The following is a 21,428-nucleotide window of genomic DNA, read 5'->3' on the forward strand; positions in this document are numbered from 1 at the left end:
GCTAGCTCCAGTTTATGTATTGACAGTTATTATGAGGAATAGGCAGAATAAAAAGAGGCTAACCCCACTTCACTACCAATATGTACAAACAGAGAGCAAAGGGATAAAACACTATTAAACAAACAACAATAAATATTTGGCAGTAAGCGCTCCCCCTCACATGGTTATGCAGTAAAAGTAATCTTACCGCATGGCCATGGCTATTTTCAGGCATTTTACCAACTATGGTAAAAAGAGCTGCAGCGTGAGGCAAAAATGCACCCCCCCCCCCCCCCCCGCTAGCGCAGTGCCTTTGTTACCGCAGCTTAATAAAAGGACCCATGTGTGAACAAGGTTTCGGAGCAAAGGCAATAGTGGCCGCATATCATCTCAAGAACTGGAAGCTTAGCACTGTGAAGAAACTTTGTTGGCATGACTGCAAAATTCTGACACATTGCTAATTGTATCGTTTGAATGAATGTTTTAGCTCAAACATTTTTCATGCACAAAAATTGCTAGATAGTAATGCTTAAAATGTCTGTAACATCAACATAGCTTAAGATAATTAAGGAGCACTTTTACAGAGAGGCAGTAAGCCCAACGTAGGCTTACCGCTTGCTTTTTCGGGACTACCATCGGCCGAACATGGCCGCTGGTGGTAGTCCTGCCCTGAGCACGTGCCATTTCCGGGGGGGGGGGGGGGGAGGAAACTGATGGAAATGGATTGCGCAGTGGTAACCCGGCAATAATCGGGCATTGCCGTTTGCTGCCCAGTTACTGCTGGGTTAGCGTGGGAGCCCTTATCGCCACCTCAGTGGGTGGCAGTAAGGGCTCCGCATCGCATGGCCAAGCGGTAAGAATTCTCTTACCGCATGGCCATGTGTGCTGTGGGCTTTTTTACCCTTTGTGGTAAAAATGGCCCTGGCGTGCGGGAAAAACGGCCCCCACCACCAGCACAGGGCCCTTTTTTCTGCAGTTTGGTAAAAGGGCCCCTAAATGTTGTTTAATAGCAATACATAAGCATTCAAAATGGTTGCTGAGAAAACTGTAAAAATCTGTAGGGGGTTACTTTTATTTTTTGTGCCTCACCTTGTATACATAAAATAGCATCAGCTAGTTTTCATGTAATTTGCTCAATCAGAAATGCCCATATATGAATCAATTGCCCAACATGTTTCAGCCTACAGCCTGCCTCAGGGCACTGTAAACATGTATTAAATAAATAACTCTTATGGGAAAAGCTACCCAATGAGTAATTCCCAGGTTCCCGTTTACAGAAGTCTGGCTAAACAACTTCTTAGCTCTGCCTAGGGGTATTATTCTACAGGAACCTGCCTCTTCTGGTGCCTACACCAGAACTTTCCTTCCGTTGTAGAGAACTGTGATAAAGAAAAGTCACAGCTGATATATATTAGAATTTATTATAAAGATAAGAAAATATAAACGATACACTCTGCAATAAGGCTTAGGTACAAATATAGAGACCTTATGCTGATAAGAAAACTATAGAATGTATTGTCTAACTAAAACACTGTTATCACTGGTTACTAGGTTATACACAATCCTGATTTGTAACTGACTAGGTCATGAAGTAATACAGTTAGCAGCACATCTTCCTGACCACAGTTCTGAACTAACCCGCCTTTGCTGAGGTAAGAACCCACTCACTAATCCCAGACTAATCGGAAATAAATCCCTGTAATTCTCACTGAGCTGACTCTTGGGTGGTCTCTCAGATGAGGTTGGCACAGGTTTTCCCCCTTCGACTCAAACTGTCTTCCACAGTGAGTCAGTCTTAAAGAATAGCCCAGGCTCTCTGCAGCAAGCAGGATTACAGTCACTCTGGCCGGTACAGCTGGACCAACAGGTACTTTCTTCAGATAGACAGTTCACAAGGTTGTGGACCACTTCAGGTCTCGCTGATCTTCTCTCCAGCTCCCCAGACCAGCTCCCTGTCTTCCAGGCGAACCCGACAACAACTGCCAGACCCCTTTCTTATCCTCTCGTTTCTGCTCTTCCAGTCCTCGATTCTCAGGTGACCAGACAGCAACCAATCATGATCTTGTCCAGGTCCTTCCCTGAGCAAGAAACGACCTTTTCTTGACCTTCAAATTGTTACATTGTGATGGGCATTCCTGTCTCTCATCAGGCTTGCTGGCGCCATGGTCTGCCTCCCTTTTCCTTATCAGGGAGGTAAAAGGGGAGGTTGTATTCACAGGCTGAGACCAGCAGAGTGAGACTCACAGGGAAATAGCCCTACAGCACTTGTCTTGACTAAAGCTGGTGTCCAACAAGGACAGCTAAACTATGTGTGGTGAAACCTGAGGGAAGAGGGGAAAAGGGAAGGCAGAATTCAAATAAAAAATAAATAAAAGGTAACCCCCCCCCCTCAAGAAAGTAAAAGATCATACCAAATGAAGTTTGGTTATTCTTAAATATACCAAAGAACTTGGAAGATCCTTTTTTTGTTTGTTTATTTTTTTGAGTTCACACAAAATTTTATTAGTATCTTCAAATATAATTAAAGGAACGACAAACTATAATACAGGAAAAAGAACAACCAAACATCTGTGAGATGGTAATGACTAAAACATTAGTCCAAGGAGTTGTTGTTCACAATAAAGCAAATTCATAGATTGTAAAATATAATAATCAGTAGTATTATTATACATAGGCAAAGCACAGTAAAGTTAGAGACCCCAACAAACATATTACAAGTATTATAATCGAGCATTTAGGCAAAATAGAGATAAATATTTAAGAATCAAGGTAAAGTGATAATAAACAATAGAAACAAGCTATATATATATATATATATATTAGAAAGCAGATGATAAATATACGTTGTCCACCAGAGTAGATATATTCTCTACCTAACATTTTTAAACCCTTCTGGCTTACAAATGTATTTTTCTTCCCCAGCGCCACATTGATTTATTTATTTTTCATCCCTTATGCAGCATCTTTTTATTTTTGCTCCCCTGCATCACACTTCATTATTTTGCTTCCCTAATGCTGATTGTATTTACTTTTCTTCCCTAACACAGCATCTATAGGTTTATTTTCTTCCACTGCATCACACTGAATTATTTGTTTACTTCCCTAATGCTGCATTTATTTACTTTTCTTCTCTGATACTACATTTATGTGTTTATTTTCTATCGTAATGATGCATTAAGGGCTTTTATAAAACCTTGAATGGGTATATGTATGAAAAATGTACCCAAAGCAAAACCGAAAAGAGAAGATGATCTGTAAAATGATCAGAGCAGCACTCAGGAGAACAAGGCAGTTTATTAAAACAAAAACCCAACATAACCATGTTTCACCCAAAGGCTGCAAAAAGGGGGAGTAGGGAGAGTTGGCTCTTCTCAAAAACCGAAGGAGACGTATAGATAAGAGTCTTTATTGTAAAACATAAAAAGCGACTCGACCCAGCTGCTGTGTTTCGGCGCCTAAGCGCCTGCCTCAGGAGTCTACAAAAATATATACAATGAAACTTAAGAGAGTAAAAACTAAAATACATTAAAAACTAAAACAGCTGTGCCTGGGGTAAAGCTACAGCGCAAACATATGTAACTGAATTAAAATCATAAAAAAATAAAAGTCGCATAAATCATAGAAACAAAAACAGATCCAAATCATAAATACATGTATATAATAGCAACATACACACAGAACAGCTATTGAGCAGACAAGGGTCATGCAATCTGAAACAAAGCATATAAGACCATGCTTTAGAATCAAGACCATAATATAGATATGAGCATTAAGAAACAGCTTTGTAACTACTGCATTATGGACCCCGTTTACAAAGGAAGGCTAGCATTTTTAGTGCACGCTAACACCCATTATATTCTTCAGGACATCTTAGCATTTAGCACATATGAATTGTTAGCATAAGCTAATAACGCTAGTGCCAATCAAGAATTGTGTGAGAATCATTGCAGGCAAAGTCACATATACATAGGTGTAAAAGTATTTGAGACTTGGCTGGCAAATGTGGTGACACAGGAATAAAATACAAACATATTCTTGTTTTAATAAACCGCCTTGTTCTTCAGAGTGCTGGTGCGCTCTTTATTATGTAAAAGGTACCCAGGCATGGAACATCTATGGACCAGTGCAGAATAGCTGGGCATAGAAAAACTTGTGGTAGCCAGTGTTTTTAAAAAAATGCTGATCAATGTTGACCCATATATATCTGTTGACCCATATATATATCTTTATAAAAGAGCACCTATGGGGGTAGAGGCTATATTTTATAAAATAAATAGGCATACACGTAGAGAAATTATCCCAGGGATTCTATATATGGCGTCTTAATTTTAATGTGGAAATCGAAGCATCAAACATATAAACGGCGAGTGACCATACTCACTCGCAAATGCGCAGTAGAGACCTTCTCTGCTCCGCCCCCACGTCAATACATGATGACGGGGGGGGGGCGGAACACAGAGGGTCTGTATTGCGCATTGCTGAGGGAGGGACACCGCCGTCTAACGCTCCCCCCACCCGAGTCACCGCCGCCACCCACCTTCTACCCGGTCGGGCTCTCGCTCCACTATTGAAACAGCGAGGGTCCGGGAACGCAGCACTGAGCTCTGCTGAGCTGCCGACATCGCCCTTCCTTCTTCTTCTCTGCCTCTGTCCCGCCCTCGACGACGTTACGTCACACGAGGGCGGGACAGGCAGAGAAGAAGAACGAAGGCCAACGTCGGCAGCTCAGCAGAGCTCAGTGCTGCGTTCCCGGACCCTCGCTGTTTCAATAGCGGAGCGAGGGCCCGGCCGGGAGGAAGGTGGGTGGTGATGGCTCGATGGGGGGGGCGCGAACTCGGAGGGGGAGGGGCAGCGGCGAACTCGGCGGTGGGGGCGGGCCTTTCAATCCCCCCCCTTCCTATAATAGCCCGTTTTTACGGGCTCAAAGTCTAGTATTCTATAACAATGCTCATAAGTTAATTGTTTAACAACTAATCAGTGCTGTTAATTGGGGGGCCCATTTACTAAGCTATGTAAGCGTCTACGTGAATCCAACGTGCACCAAAATGGTGTTACCGCCCAGCTACTGTGTGGCTCTTGCAGTAATTTCATTTTTGGTGTGTGTCAGATATGCACGTCTGAAAAATAAATGTTATTTTTGGATGCACGTATTGGACGCACGCCAAGTGGTATTTGATGCACATAGGTCATTACCGCCTGGTTACTGCATGAGACTTTACCGCTAAGTCAATGGCTGGTGGTAAGGTCTCAGACCCAAAATGGATGCGCAGCAATTTTTATTTTGCCGCATGTCCATTTTCGGCAAAACTTTTAAAAAGGCATTTTTTACAGGTGCACTGAAAAATGATTCTGTGTGCACCCAAAACATGTGTCTACACTACTGCAGGCCATTTTTCAGCTTGCCTTTGTAAAAGGGCCCCTGGATATTAACAAGCAAACAGCACTAATTGGCATTAAGATTTACATGCACAACTCGCTAAGCGTATGCTGAAATGGGGTGCGCCTAAATTCTAAGTCACATAGTTGAAAAGTGGGCGTGATTATGGGAATGGAATGGGCAGGTCATGGGTGTTTCTAAACCCTATGCGCATTGTTACAGAATATACCCGCTCTGCGCCTAATTTCCACGTTGGGATTTACACCAGGTTTTAGTTGGCGTAATTGACTGCGACTAAAATTTAGTCACACAGAGCAGAACTTTGCGTATTCTATAACATATGCCTAAATTAAAGCGTACTTTATAGAATACGCTTTGATTTCCATGTGGAAATCGAACCTACTCCTAGCTGCTTTCATTTTTCTTCTCTGCTTCTGTTTCTATGCACACACTGTTGCTTTGTAAAAGGGTCCCTAACTGCACAATATTGAACAGGGCACAGCGCAGACTGTAGCTTGTAGTTACCTCATAGTAATGTATCACACATTAATTGTTACCACAGATCATTAATGATGGCATTAAGTGCACCTGCATTTTATCCAATGCAATGAATGCTCAGAAAGTATATATATATTTTTTGTTGCATTTGTACCCTGCACTTTCCCACTCATGGCAGGCTCAATGTGGCTTACATGGGGCAATGGAGGGTTAAGTGACTTGCCCAGAGTCACAAGGAGCTGCCTGTGCCAGGAATTGAACTCAGTTCCTGAGGACAAAAGTCCACCACCCTAACCACTAGGCCACTCCTCCACTATTGACTTTAAGGGCCAGATTCAATAAATGGCGCCGAAAGTTATGCGTCAAGTTAATCTGCACTAAGCTAGTATTCAATAAAGTGAACTCTGTGCAGAGCATCCTTTATAGAATACTAGCTAAAGTGCACATTTTGTGTCTAATTTTGCCGATGAGCACTTACACCTACCCTGATGGTAGTTAACCTGCTTATTTTCGAAAGAGAAGGGCGGCAATCTTCCGACACAAATCGGGAGATGGCTGACCTTCTCCTAAGGCCGGCCAAATCGGTATAATCGAAAGCCGATTTTGGCTGGCTTCAATTGCTTTCCATCACAGGGTCGGCCAAAGTTCAAGGGGGCGTGTCAGCAGTGTACCGAAGGCAGGACGGGGGCGTGGTTAAGAGATGGTCGGCCTCGGCCAATAATGGAAAAAAGAAGGCCGGCTCTGATGAGCATTTGGCCGACTTTACTTGGTCCTTTTTTGTTCACGACCAAGCCTTGAAAAGGTGCCCGAACTGACCAGATGACCACCGGAGGGAATTGGGGATCACCTCCCCTTACTCCCCCAGTGGTCACCAACCCCCTTCCACCCCAAAAAAAAAAATTAAAAACATTTTTTTGCCAACCTCTATGCCAGCCTCAAATGTCATACCCAACTCCATCACAGCAGTATGCAGGTCCCTGGAACAGTTTTTAGTGGGTACTGCAGTGAACTTCAGGCAGGCGGACCCAGGCCCATCCCCCCCTACCTGTTACACTTGTGGTGGTAAATGGGAGCCCACCAAAACCCACCACAAACCCACTGTACCCACATCTAGGTGCCCCCGCGGTACCCTTTAAGGGCTATGGTAGTGATGTACAGTTGTGGGTAGTGGGTTTTGGGGGGGGGGTTGGGGGGCTGAGCACACAAGGTAAGGGAGCTATGCACCTGGGATCAATTTGTGAAGTTCACTGCAGTGCCCCCTAGGGTGCCTGGTTGGTGTCCTGGCATGTGAGGGGGACCAGTGCGCTACAAATGCTGGCTCCTCCCATGACCAAAGGGCTTGGATTTGGCCAGGTTTGAGATGGCCGCCATTAGTTTTCATTATCGGCGAAAACCGATGGCGGCCATCTCTAACGCCGGTGATCTCTAAGGGCGGCCCAAATGTTGAGATACGGCTGGCCCTGACAGTATTATCGAAACGAAAGATGGCCGACCATCTTTTTTTGATAATACGGTTGGGTATGCCACTTTACGGGGTCGTCATGAGAGATGGCCGCCCTTATAGATGGGCGCCCCAGTTCGATTATGGCCCTCTATGTGCCCAAATGCCGGTATTCTAGAACATGGCACCTAATTATTAGCACCAAAATGACCAGTTAGTTTACATACAGATCTGGGATCCACGACCAAATTTGGGCAACCTGTATAGAAATCGGGGGGGGGGGGGGGGGGGTAAATGTACAGCAAGATGCTGGGTACATCCCCAGCATTTACTTCAGAGGATTTGCAGTTAGCATGCATTCACTTTTGTAATTAAAGCACAGTAATTGCAAATTTTTACCACACTTTAATAAAGGGACCCCAATGCCAGGGACCTATGTGCACTTGAAAGCTCAGGTACAGGATTAATTTTGAATTATATTGACCTAACAAAAAGGTGTCAACACCTACAAAGGCTTCAGTTTTTCCCAGGATCAATAAAGCTTTGAAAACATTGTTCTGCAGATAGAATGCCATGTATCCTTTGTGACTTTCGTATTAGCAGCATTTTAGAACTTGCTGTTCAGTGACATTGGCTGTAAGTAGCTCTTTATGTGCTAAATGCCTATTGATGGAACGTTTTTCATTTCAGACTAAAGGGCAGCCAAACCTCAAGAGGATTATATTTAAGCTGTTCAGTACCAAAATGTTGATGAGGGAAACTCAAGTTTGGAAGATAGACATTAAAAATGCCCCTCCACGTGTATTAAGTTCATCTTTGGACGTTTTGCTCAAAACATCCAAAATTCAAGTGGGGAATATAGACATTTTAGAAACAGAAAAACGTCTTTTTTTTTCCAGAAATGGTTATTTTCTAGATATTTTGTGCTCAAAACATTTATCTTTTTGGTCCTTTTTTGAAAAAAAAAAAAAAAAAAGATGTCCAAGTGAAAAACGTAGAAAATCAAGCTATTGGAATGTAGGAGGGACCAGCATTTTATGTAGACCAATGCGGTGAACTTCATCTAAATGCTCCCAGGTACACATCTCCCTTAACTTGCCTGATGAGCCCTCCAAAACCTACTAAAAGCCCACTGCCCCCAACTGTACACCACTACAATATCCTTTATGGTGAAGGGGGCACCTATATGTGGGTACAATAGGTTTCTGGTGAGTTTGGGAGGGCTCACACTTTCCACCACAAGTATAACAGGTAGGTGGATTTATGGGCTTGGGTCTATCTGTCTACAGTGCACTGCACCAACCACTAGACTACTCCAGGGAACTGCAAGTTGCTCTAATAGACCTGACCATAACATCTGAAGCTGTCATAGAGGATATTAAGTCATCTTTTTATTCACATTTTGGGCGGGCGGGGGGGGGGGGGGAGTGGGATGGGGTCAGTGACCACTGGGGGAGTAAGGGTGGTCATCCCTGATTCCCTTCAGTGGTCAGCTGGTTATTTAGGGCACCTTTATGTGCCTTATTTGTTCTAAAAACAGGTCTAGACCAAAACATTAAAGTTTCAACCCTAGACGTTTCTGTTTTGTTCCATTATGGCTGTAAAACGTCCTTAATCCCACCCTTGGAACACTGATGACATGCCCCATTGTGATTTGGATGAACTGCAGACGAATTGCTTGGATAAACGTCTGCGAAACAGGTTTCGAAAATACTGATTTGTACGTTTTTGTAAGAAAAACATCCAAATGCTGCTTTTTGCCACTTTTTAGATGTTTTTCTCTTTCAAAAATGAGCCCCAAAATCTTAGATGTAACTGATGGAATTATATACCAGATTTTGATTTCGAGATGTTATTTTCCAGGAACAGATTTCTTTGAATAAACAAAACCTTTTAGATATTCTTTTCTCTCCTGCACTTAAAATGATCAGGGCCGATATTCTAAGAGGTCCTTTTACGAAGCTGCAGTAAAAGGGGGACCTGTGCTGGCATCAGTGCATGTTTTTGGTGCATGCTGGGGCCCCTTTTACCTCAGCGGGTAGAAGACTGTCTTTTTTTAAAAGAAATGGTCGTGCGGCAAGTGAACCACTTGCTGCGTGGCCATTTCGGGGGGGGGGGGAGCACTTACTGCCATCCATTGAGGTAGCGGTAAGTGCTCCTGGCAAACCCGAGCACTACAAAAATAAACATATTTTTGTAGCTCCTGAAGTGGTGCATGCTGGGGTTGGGAACTACTACCGAGCTGCAGCGGTAGCCAGGTGGTAGTTCCGAATTAGCGAGCGGTAAGCCCACTTTGGGCTTACCGCTGCTTCATAAAAGCCCCTCTAAGGGAATTATATGTATTTAGGGCAATTCTATAACATGTGTAGATGCACAGTTATCCCTGTAAATGTTAGTATTCTAATATTTATGCACATAACACACACATAACATGAGGATAAGTGTGCACCTACACATGTAAATGTGTGCATAGTACCTAACTGATATTCTACAAATACCCACTTAACTTATGTCAGGGTGTGACCAGCTCAAGTGTTTGGAATCCCTTGGGTTCCCTGACACAAATAACTCCGACCTGGCTCCACCGCTTTTCCAGCTTTAATCAGCTGGCTAAGCGCTAATATTCGGCATGAGATAACCAGGTATCTCAGCTGAGTATTAGCTCTTAGTGGCTAGCCCAGGTCAATGAAAATGACATTTGACATAGCCAGTTAGCGCCAATATTCATTGCTGACTGGCTAAGTTTAGCAGCCAGATAGACCTGCAGAAATAGCAGGTCTATCTTTGGCCTCTATAGCTTAGCCAGTCAGCTGATCAAGATCTGCTTAACCGACTATGTGCATAGCGGCAACCCCCCCCCCCCCCCCGGGAATTCAATGCCAGTTACCACATATGACCCGGCATTGAATTTCTAGGTTCATCGCCAACTGCGGGAGGCAACCCAGCTAACTACCACAGTCTGAATATTGGCCCCATAATGTACATATGCTCAGAATTAATAATTGTAGTGAGACAATGGGACTCAACATAGACCGTGTTTCGGCAGCATTGTGGCGCAGGACAGAGGCGTTTCCTTTCTAATGATAGCTCAGATTGGTTCCTTTGATAATAATTGATTTTGACAGACCTTCTTTTAATCCTGCTAACATATAAGACATCTCGACTAGGACTTCTGATGAAGACGTAGATGCTGAAACACGGCTGGTGTTTGGCCCTGTTAACTCACTACAATTATTAAGTCTGAACAAATGTGCACTGTACACCACTGCTGAATAAAGGACACTCTTGTTGAAATTCTGCTTTACCCGTTGGGTCTTTCCCACTGTGTTTCTTCTGGGTATTTTTATAATGTTTTTCTCCAGGTATGCGAACTGCAGAATATCTGGGTATAGAAAAAAGCCCGCAGCAGCCAGCATAAAAATAAAATAAAATAAAAATGCCGTAAACTCAATATTGACCTATATATATCTTTATAGAATTGTGCCTAGTAGGTGACTACTTGCCCTTCTAAACCAGGTGCCCTGTTTAAAATTATCCTCTAAGTGGCTGCATATCATGACCACTAGATCAATACTCAAATTCCATGGTCAGTGTTTATTTTAAACGCTACTGCAGTATTTAAATTTTCCGCATACATTCAGTGGTGTTACACACAGATTTGGTGGTGGGGAATTTATGTATTCAGCAGTGGCCGGTGCTAGCTCTAGCTGTACAGATAGCAGTGATATTCAGCTGCTTTCTGGATAACAACAAAAGAACATAAGTGTTGCCATTCTAGGACAGATTGAAGGTCCACCAAGCCCACTGTCTTCTTTCCAATAATGGCCAATCGATTTCACAAGTACACGTTAAGATCCTAAAAGAGTAAAACAAAGTTTATGCTGCTTATCGTAAACTTATGGCTTATGGACTTTTCTTTCAGGAACTTGTCCAAACCTTTTTTAAACACTACTAAGCTAACTGCTTTTACCACATAATTGCAAGGTTTAATTACACATTCTGTGAAGAAATATTTTCTCCAATTTCTTTTAAATTTTCTACTTTGTAGCTTCATTGCATGCCCCCTAGTTCTTGTATTGTTGGAAAGATTCACGTCTACCTGTTCTACTCCACTCAGTATTTTATACACCTCTAATCATATCTCCTCTCAGCTAGACAGTTTAAGTTAGGAGAGACTTTTTGAGATCCTAATTTTATTGGCATACCTATTTGGGTGGTGTCTGAATATTATTGTTATTCTGATGAGTTAGATGCAATGCCCATGCTCCACCCTTGTTCTGTCTTTGCATTATCCGGAGAGTGTTGGGGCATCTAAGAATTTTCAATAGAACATTTGAAAAATGCTTTGGATAGATTGGGACATCTAACATGCTACGGGATGCCATTGGAGTGTTCAGATGTAAAATTTTCAGGCCGATATTTAGCCTGCAGAGGTCAGTGATCGTAAAGGTGCTGACTGTCGGGGCATAATATGACCTGTATATTCAATGTCAGGCCTAATCCAGGCAGCAACTTTGAAAGGGTCTTGGCTGACCACTGGAAATTATTTATTTGTTTGTTAGTACATTTGTTATACCGTAAAATCATCTAGGAGACATCACGGTGGTTTACAATTCCCCAAATTAACCTTAAAATGTCAGACAGGCACTGATAAGGATGAAACAGAGGGTTGGGTAGTGAAAAATACCACAACAATTAATCACCTGATTACAATGGTTATATGAACAATTATTACAATTGTATATGAAAGACAGGGGAGGGGTATACTAGGGAGAAAGATATCAAGTGGGATGGCACAAATAACATCAAGAAAAAGACAAAAGCCTTGTTAAAAAAAAACAGTTTTAAGACTGGTTTTTAACTTGGGATAGGAAGAAAACTGACAAATCTCTGTTGGAAGACCGTGCCAAAGAGATAAGGACATAAAACAAAAAGCTGTGTTGTGGGACCTGTCAAACCACATGTGAGAAGTAGGAGGGATCGCTAGCAGGTCTGCTGACCTAAGAGACCAGGCCGGATGGTAAGGAACCAAAAGAGAAACTGGATCTGAGGGCCTACTAGTATAGTAGGCACAGTGGGTAAGGAGCAAAATCTTGAATTTGATCCTACAACAAATTTGATCCTACAGCAAATCTTGAATTTGAGCCTACTGCATGCTGGCTGATATACTGACCAGCGCCTAGGAACGTACCTCTAAAGTCATTTGTCATGGAAACAAATCACATATATGATTAGAAAGTAGAGATTTGTAACTGTCCAGTGATGTAAGATGCATTAGTGTGACAAATGAGATCTGAGAATTTGTCAATTAAGAGTCTGAGGCAGGGTCAGGAAGAGTATATGCTATACCCAAGCAAGTAATTTACATTTCAGTGAGCTCTCTTTTCCCTCATAATCTCTTGTTCCCAGATTGACTCTCCATTCCTTCTGACAAAGCTCATAAAACTTATTTTCTAAACTGGACAGGTTTCAATGTTACCGATTTAATAAATAATGGAAATAAGGTTTGTGTGCAGTCAGTAGTCCTGGGTATTCACACTGACGCAGAGTGGGACAATGCAATCGTATCCAAATTGAGCCCTGTAAGGAATTATTTTACTACAGATGCTGTACCCATTATTAGGATCTCTAACAACCCCTGTTTCATTTTGTTTGATATGAATATCATTGTCTGTACCCCTAGCTGAAAAGATGGTCTACAATGAGATAGAATTTGGCCTGGATTACTTACTGTATTGAATAAAAAAAATGTTATTACTGGTACATAAAACATTTCATTCTGGTTATCTGTTGTCTTTGTCTACTATGTTGGTTCTGCTTACCCCTAGACCAGCGGTCTTCATTCATTTTTAAGTTGGGGGCCACTATAAATCCAAACAAGCTGAAGGATAGCCGCCAAATATCTTCCCATGCGAGGCCATGATATTGCGTGTGACCATGCTATTTAGTCCACCTTCAAACATTTCATTGAGGGTAACCTCAAGGAGGTGGGTGTTTCCAAGTACAGTCTTTTTTATTTTTCACGCATTGTCCTTCCAACATACTGTTCCCCCACCCCCCATCCATTTCCCCTTTTATCTCACAAGCTTGGGAAGAGAGACAAAGTAACAACAACAACAAAATAGAATAATGATGGGAGCCTTCCCAGATTTCTTTAAGGCCATTGGCCCCTGGGCCTTGCATTGAAGAACACTACCTAAGTGCTTAATGCAATCAAATTATTTATATGAACATGTTGTTCTTGACCCTTTAATACACTGCTTTGGAATCTACTCACCAATTTTGCTTTGGTTATTTGGGCCCTCATTATTGGAATCCTTTGCCCTTGGAGTTACTTGGTGAATTTATATTGGGAAACATTCAAAAAGGTTTTGAAGACGAAACTGTTCACTTGAGCATTTAATCCTACTTAAGTGTGCAGGTTAGGTGGCGGTGGTGGATGATCAATGAAACCTCAGGTCTTCTGTTTGCTTTTACTATGTATTAAGTTAATTGTATTTCTTTTCTTTCTTGAAGATTTTTATTGTAAACTGCTCTGCTATTTCATATGATTTGAAGGTCCATATATCAAGTAATAAACTAGTGTGAATGGCTAAGGAAGATTTCAAGTGCTACTGCACATAGCTGAACCCTAACTTATTATAGAGGAGAGTCTATTCTTCCTCATAATTAATGCATTCTGTCTCTAGCAAATCACCTGTTTATATTTGAATCAATGCATCCCCCTTAATAGAAGGGATAAACCACTATAAGGCCTGTATACTAAAGCCTAGTCTGCACCTTAAGGTTGTTTTTCCCAGTCAAAACCAGCAGCTAAGCATATATACTAATCTTCTCTGAAAAGATGTGAGTTGAGTAATATTAAAACTGGAAAGATCAGCATTTTTGTACATTGGCAACCACAGGATTTTCTTATAACAGGATATTCAATGCTGAGCCACACCTGGATGCTGGTGCTAATATCAGGAACTCAGCAGCTACCACAAGTTATCCAGGCACCCAGAAAATTATCCTAGCAAGGTAGGACAGCTGTTTCTCTGACCTAACTTGCTTGGAAATCCGGGTACTGGTACTGGATATTGACAGTCCTGGATAAGTTCTGGTTCCACTTTAGCTTCACCTCCGGACCACTCCAGTGCTACCCAGATATGCTGAGGCAGTCAGACATGATATTCAGCAGCATAATCTGAATAATGCCACGGGGAGTGGGGGGGGGGGGGGGGGGGGAGTTATCAAGTTGCATTAAGGCAATAACCTGTCAGTCCGGGCTATCAGAACACAAGTCTGGAGGGAGATAAGGGAGGGAGGGGTAGAGGGGGAGGGGAAGAGGAAGGGGGTGAAGGGTCAAACCATCGGATGATATCACTGGAAAGGAGAGGGGAGGGTGAAAAGAAAACAATGTCAGACTATGATAATGAACACAGATGACAATTGCTTTTGTAGATTCATTTGTGAAAGCTTTATTTATGTATTGGTTTGTCAATAAAAATGTTTAATCATAAAAAAGCCATTAAAAAATGCCACAAAAACCCTGGATACTTTTAGGTGAATATTGAGTATTACGAAATCATAAGTAGGGAGGAATAAAGATGCAGGGAATGTTTATATAAACTTTAAAACTGTACCAAGACTAATGGATATTGTTCCCCGAATTCTATATATAGCAATCAGAATTACATAGGTGCCCAATTTGTGCAGCAATTTAATTGCATAACGAGCCAATTAGCACTGGTAATTGGGCCCCAATAATCAATTATCAGTGCTAATTGGGACTAATTTAAATTTATGTGCTCAGGGAATCCATGTGTAAATTTTACATGTGGCTCCAAAAAGGGGGCAGGGCCATAGGAGGGTCATGGGTGGATCAGGGGCATTCCTGCAATTTATACGCGTTGTTATAGAAAAAGGGGGATCCACGCCTAATTTACACATTAGGATTTATATCAAGGTTTACTTGGTGTAAGTCCTCATGTCTAAAGTTAGGCGTGGGTCATGGCACAAAGCACTGTTCTATAAATAGCACCTAACTTTGAGCACCATTTTTATAATAGCGCTTATCGTGGTTTTTGCGGCCCCATTTATAGAATTTGGTCCTGTATGACACCAAGAGGTAGCAGATTTAAAGCAAATTGGAGAAAGTATTTTTTTCACTCAATGAACAATCAATCTGTGGAATTTGTTGCCAGAAAATGTGATGAAGGCATGTAACATATCTCAATTTAAAGGGGATTTAGACAAATTCCTAGAGATGTCCACAAACAATTATTAGCCAAGTAGATCTCAGAATGTTATCACTGGGTGATAACTACAAGAATGATCTGTTCTTTGGGTTCTTCAGTGTACTTCCTGGTGACCCAGATTGGTCACTGATAGAGACAGGATGGACATTTGGTCTGATCCAGCATGACATTTCCTAAATTCATAGAGAGAGGCAAATGAGTGCCTTCAGGAGCTGCCTGGTAAGTGTGGGACACTGGAGGGAATAATCAACTTGTCTTATGAGAGATTTCATTTACTCATTTAAAACCTTCCTCAAGTTCAAGTTCAATTTATTTGATATACTGCAAATTTTCAGAAAGAAATCTAAGCAGTTTACTATATGTAAAATAATTGGGGGAGAAAGAGGAGAGAACACAATTTAACAAGGCACAACACGAGGTATAAGAGGACAATGAGAGGAGGAAAGTTTACATAGTTATAAGAGGGTAAAAATGGTGAGGGGGGATACAATGGGAGGCTTGGAGTTGTCTCATTCATATGTAAGGAATAAGATATCATGAAGAGGGGGAATTAGGAATCAGATATCATTAGGTGAAAAAGTCAAAGGGAAATAATAGGCTTTTAACTGAGATTTAAAGCTGCTGAATGACTGCTCAAGGTGTAGATGCTGAGGAAGGGAAATCCACATTGTGGGAGAATCCACACGTATAACAGGATCTTCTAGAAACATCTAGAAAGACTTGACAAAAGGATGGAACTACTAATAGGCCCTGGCTAGCCGACTGAAGGGATCTAGTGGGGGAGTACGGAATCAAGAGATGATTGAATCTGAGGAGATAAGATATTAATCTTAAAAGGAATCCTAGAACCAACAAGAAGCATGTGTTCAGCAATGACAAAAGGAGTGACATGGTCGTATTTCATCCAACAGTGAAGAAGTTTCACCGTGATATTTTGAACTAATTGCAATCGATGTGTCTGGCATGCAGGTAAACCTATGAGGATGAAGTTACAATAATTGAGCATAGATATTATAAGTGAATGAAGGAAGATGCAGAGAGAGCTGGGGCCTAAGAAGGCATGAATGGAGCAGCGATGTCCGAGTGTGAGGAATGAAGAAGAAATCATTCTAGAGATATGGGAGTGAAAAGACTGCTGTCCAGCGTAACTCCCGAAATTCTAGTTGATAAGGCATAAGGGAGAGAGGAGTACCTTTATTAGCAAACATGGAGTACTTACAACAGTGGAAGGAGTGTTGAAAATCATAGCCACCGATTTGGTTAAGTTTCAGACAGTTTCAGTTAACTTCAGTTAACGAGTTTAATTTGCTGGAGATTAAGGTGTAATAAGAAGAAGAGCTAGAATCAAAATGGAAAAGGAGCTGAATATCATCGGCATTTATAAATAAAGTAAAGCCCAAAGATTGAAGTAAGAGAATTAACAAAGTCAAGAAAATATGAACTATTATGGGTCCTAAGATTGAACCCCGAGGAACCTCAGAGAGTAAAGGTCGAGGAGTTGGAGTGGTAAACTATATAGGAATGGTTAAGTAAGCGCCGTCGGTTAAAAAACCGCCAAAATGACAGCATTCTAACACAAGTTTGTGATCACTTAACTTTGGGAGTCACATATACATTTAGGAACCCGCTCTTATAGTGTTCCTCTCTTACGTTCTTGATACACAATTTGGACCCCTGAGGCAGGTGTTTTTCACGTCGAAACACAGTCCGTGTTGGGTCTTGCAGAAATAAAGGACTCTTGTTGTCTCAGTCTTGAATCCCAGCTGTGCTTTTTCTTTGATTTGTTGTTTTTGTGTACTGGTTTACCCTCTCTCTTGTCACTTTTTTTCCAGGACTCTGCCAGTCTACCCGCTCAGGTGAGGACAGTTTTCTCCCCTTTTCCTTCTTTACAGGGAATAGGGGAAACTGTAGTTTTCTTGCCAGCCAACCTTTTCCTTCCCTGTCTCCTCAGATCCTGACTGGCCCAGCTGATCACAATTGCAAGACAATTGGTATTAATAACATTTGTCTCTTGTTTCCATGTGGAATTTTCTCTTCCCTCTCCCCCTGCTATGGAAATAGCCCTCATAGAGCATGTCTTAGGATGCCCTGTTTTTCACCGAGATATTTTCATAGATGCCCTGTATTTCTTGTACATTCACTAGATTGTCTTTGTAAACTGCATCTTCTTGACAAGATTCTGTGGATGATCATAACCTAAAAAACAGACCACTGCGTCTGCAAACCAAAATGCAGCATATAACAGTAATGGTATTCTATATGCAACCTGCATAAAGCCAAGAAAGAAATAATTACTGAAAGTGGATCAGAAAATTAGTAATGCAGATTAATATTCTTGCCAGCATTTCACAGTTTACTTTTTGATGTAAGCTGTTCATGTGTCACTGACAGTGATTTTCCACTCTGGCTCTTGATGGCTGCAAACAGGTCTGGTATTCAGGATATGGGAATTAGTTTACATTTTAGACCATATGCATACAAATTCATGATATCTGCAATGAACATTCATCAAATGGCAGCCAGACCAGTTGTGACCCTTGCTGAAGATTCAGGGCGTCGTCCACATGCAACACTGCTGAAGTAGGCTACGTGACAAAGAAAACCTCCACTGGCCTTTGGTCCATAAGATCCAATTTTCCAGAAATCCAAACTGAATATGAATCAGCAGTACCTGTATATAGTTAACAGATCAGCCTAATTAATTTACATGTGTTTTCTTATCAATCTGTTCAAAATTCTGCTGCACGACTAATATTCCACCAGTGTCGTCATGCTCATATTAGCCCTCTCCTCCCTATCCATTTCCGCATACAGTTCAAACTCCTGTTATTGACCTATAAGTGCATTCACTCTGCAGCTCCTCAGTACCTCTCCACTCTCATCTCTCCCTACATTCCTCCCCGGGAACTCCGTTCACTGGGTAAATCTCTCTTATCTACACCCTTCTCCTCCACTCCTAACTCCAGACTATGTTCCTTTTATCTTGCTGCACCATATGCCTGGAATAGACTTCCTGAGCCGGTACGTCAAGCTCCATCTCTGGTCGTTTTCAAATCTAAGCTAAAAGCCCACCTTTTTGATGCTGCTTTTAACTCCTAACCCTTATTCACTTGCTCAGAACCCTTATTTTATCATCCTCACTTTAATATTCCCTTATCTCTTGTTTGTCCCGTTTGTCTGTCCTAATTAGATTGTAAGCTCTGTCGAGCAGGGACTGTCTCTTCATGTTCAAGTGTATAGTGCTGCGTACGTCTAGTAGCGCCATAGAAATGATAAGTAGTAGTAGTATCATTAAACAAATCTGGTTTGTAGTTTTCAAAAATCTGGCACTGCCTATTTCTGGCTTAGGGCTATACTATATACAGTGATAATTTTATTTAAAATAAAATGGGGGGGGGGGGGGTATCATGTCAGGACCCAGAGTAGCCTTCACCTTTCACACCAGCTACAATGAAGGAGAGAGAAAAATCCAGGCTTGCAATCTGACATGACATGGAAGAAATTATCCCTGATCACAGAGTCTAGAATAGATTTACCCTTTTTGAGCCTTCCAAAACTTAAAGGGGCAGAAACGCTCTGGACCGCACTACCTTTCACACTAAACTTAAAACAGTTTTGAAAGCTCATCTTTCTATCCGAGCATTTGCAGACTCCAGATTTTTGGGGTGGCGGCTGTTTTAGGATTATTTTCCTGCTCCTTCCTCTCTTTTCTCCCTTAAATAGCCCATAGATTTGCTTCCTGTTTCTTTTCTTTGAGTATTATATATATTTTTTTGTGAACTGCCTTGACCTGCTTTTGCATGAAAGACAACATATTAAATTTTCAACTAAACATGTACCTATTGAAAACATCAAAGAATGCTTAGCACTGGGAGTGAAAAACAAAGTCTCATTAAAAAATGATTCCAGCATGAATGCAGCCATTTGTCATCTTAAGTCACCAATGGTTTGAATTCCTTTGTTGTTGAATGTTAATTTCCCTGAGCATTGGTGATGGTGTGGGTAGCTGGAATACACAAGAAAGGCATTTACTGGAAAATGGATTCTGGGTCTTGGAGACAGGCAAAGTCTATAAAAACAAAAACGAATCAAGAAAAACATGCTAAAGTCTCTATGGCAAAGGACGACTCAATTAATACAACAGAGTCTGCCGTAGAGCAGGCAATTAGAGACAAGCCGAATGGAAGCTAAGGAATTAGACTGCATTGTGAATATTGCTTATTTCTCTTATGCCCTATTTTGTAAAGACATGCACACCTTGACTAGTTTAATAAGAAGGAAAATGAAGGCTTTTTGAATGGACACACAAATCAAATGCCTTTCATCTCTAGGAGCAGGGACCAGCCCACAGCTCTCAGACTTTGACTCAGGGATACAGAGCATTTTATTCAAATTAAGAGCCTTATTTAATGCAATTTCTTGCCATAGGCACAACATGGAAAGAAAGGCTCTGTTGGAAATACAACCTTAAAGAATTGCTTATCCCAAAAAGCATGCTGTCAGTCTCAGCAGAGAGATGAGGCTTAGAATAGACAAAGGAACTTGCACAGGGGCAAAAACTTCCAGCTCAACAAAAATCTTCTGATAACAGGGTTATTAATATGGGCAGAGCCGACCTCTTTGCAAACTCTCCAATGCTGAAACGACTTTAATATCTCTGTGCTCAGCGTCTCCCTGGAACTGCCAAATGGTGAATTAATTAAGAACAGTGATATGGAGACAACGGCAACACAAAAATTATATAACAAACAAATTGTAAAACCTTTGATCATGGAAGCTAATCACAAAAAGGATCAAACACTCAAATGTATGAATAACTAGGTCAATATTCAGCATTTAAACACCAGCCATAGTGGCTAAAGAAACATGGATTTTAAGCAACAGCATTGAGATTTCAGACAGCGTTGAATAGCCAAGTAGAAAGAGACATTCAAACCACTATAGGGGGCAATTGTGTTTTATCGTTCCCACTTTAAGTAAGTCCCCTAACCCTTTTTTGTCCTGTTTGTCTGTCATGATTAGATTGTAAGCTCTGTTCAGCAGGGACTGTCTCTTCATGCTCAAGCATACAGTGCTGTGTACATTTAATATTGCTATAAAAATAAGTAGTAGTATTAAAGGTCAACCAAATTTGGGCACTAAAATGCAGGGTACGGAGTGAAAACTCTATAATGCCATCTGGGTAGAGTTACCATCTTTGCTCCCCCCAAAAACAGGACACAGGCTCCACCCTGCCACACCCCTATCCCACCCCTTCGCATAAGCCTCACCCCACCCCGCCCTCTGTCACACCCCTTAAGGGTGTCCTATCCTTCCCTCCCCTTACCTTACTGTACTGCCCTGGTGGTCTGGTGACCTCTTCAGGGTGATAATGGGTCCTGTGCTAACCGGGTAGCATGCGGTGATGCCCGATTACCACCAGGTGCAGGACGTCAGGACGACTCACTCAGAACAGAATCCTTCCAGATCAGCTGCAGCAATGCGCTGGCCCAGAGACCGGCGCTGAAGAGGACTTCGGCTGGTGGGGGTTGGGGACCCCCGCCAGCACAGGTACCTGACGGCAGCGGGAAGGGGCAAGCCAAAAAGGGTCGGCGGCAGGGGGGACAGGGCCAAATCTGGGGGGGCCCATGCACCCATGGCCCCCCGTATCTATGTCCCTGGCCAGCGGGGGAAGGAGAAGGAAGTGACAGTGATCCTGGACCTGGAGGAAGGAAGGTAGCGAGATGCTGGATTCCCCCAAGTCCAGTCCTGGAGAACCCCTTGCCAGTCAAGTTTTCAGGATATCCACAATGAATATACATGACAGAGATTTACATATAAATCAAATTCATGCATATTCATTATGGATATCTTGAAAACCTGCCTGGCAAAGGGTACTCCAGGATCAGACTTG

This window comes from Microcaecilia unicolor, chromosome 6, assembly GCF_901765095.1.
Source record: "Microcaecilia unicolor chromosome 6, aMicUni1.1, whole genome shotgun sequence".
In the NCBI taxonomy this organism is placed as follows: domain Eukaryota; kingdom Metazoa; phylum Chordata; class Amphibia; order Gymnophiona; family Siphonopidae; genus Microcaecilia; species Microcaecilia unicolor.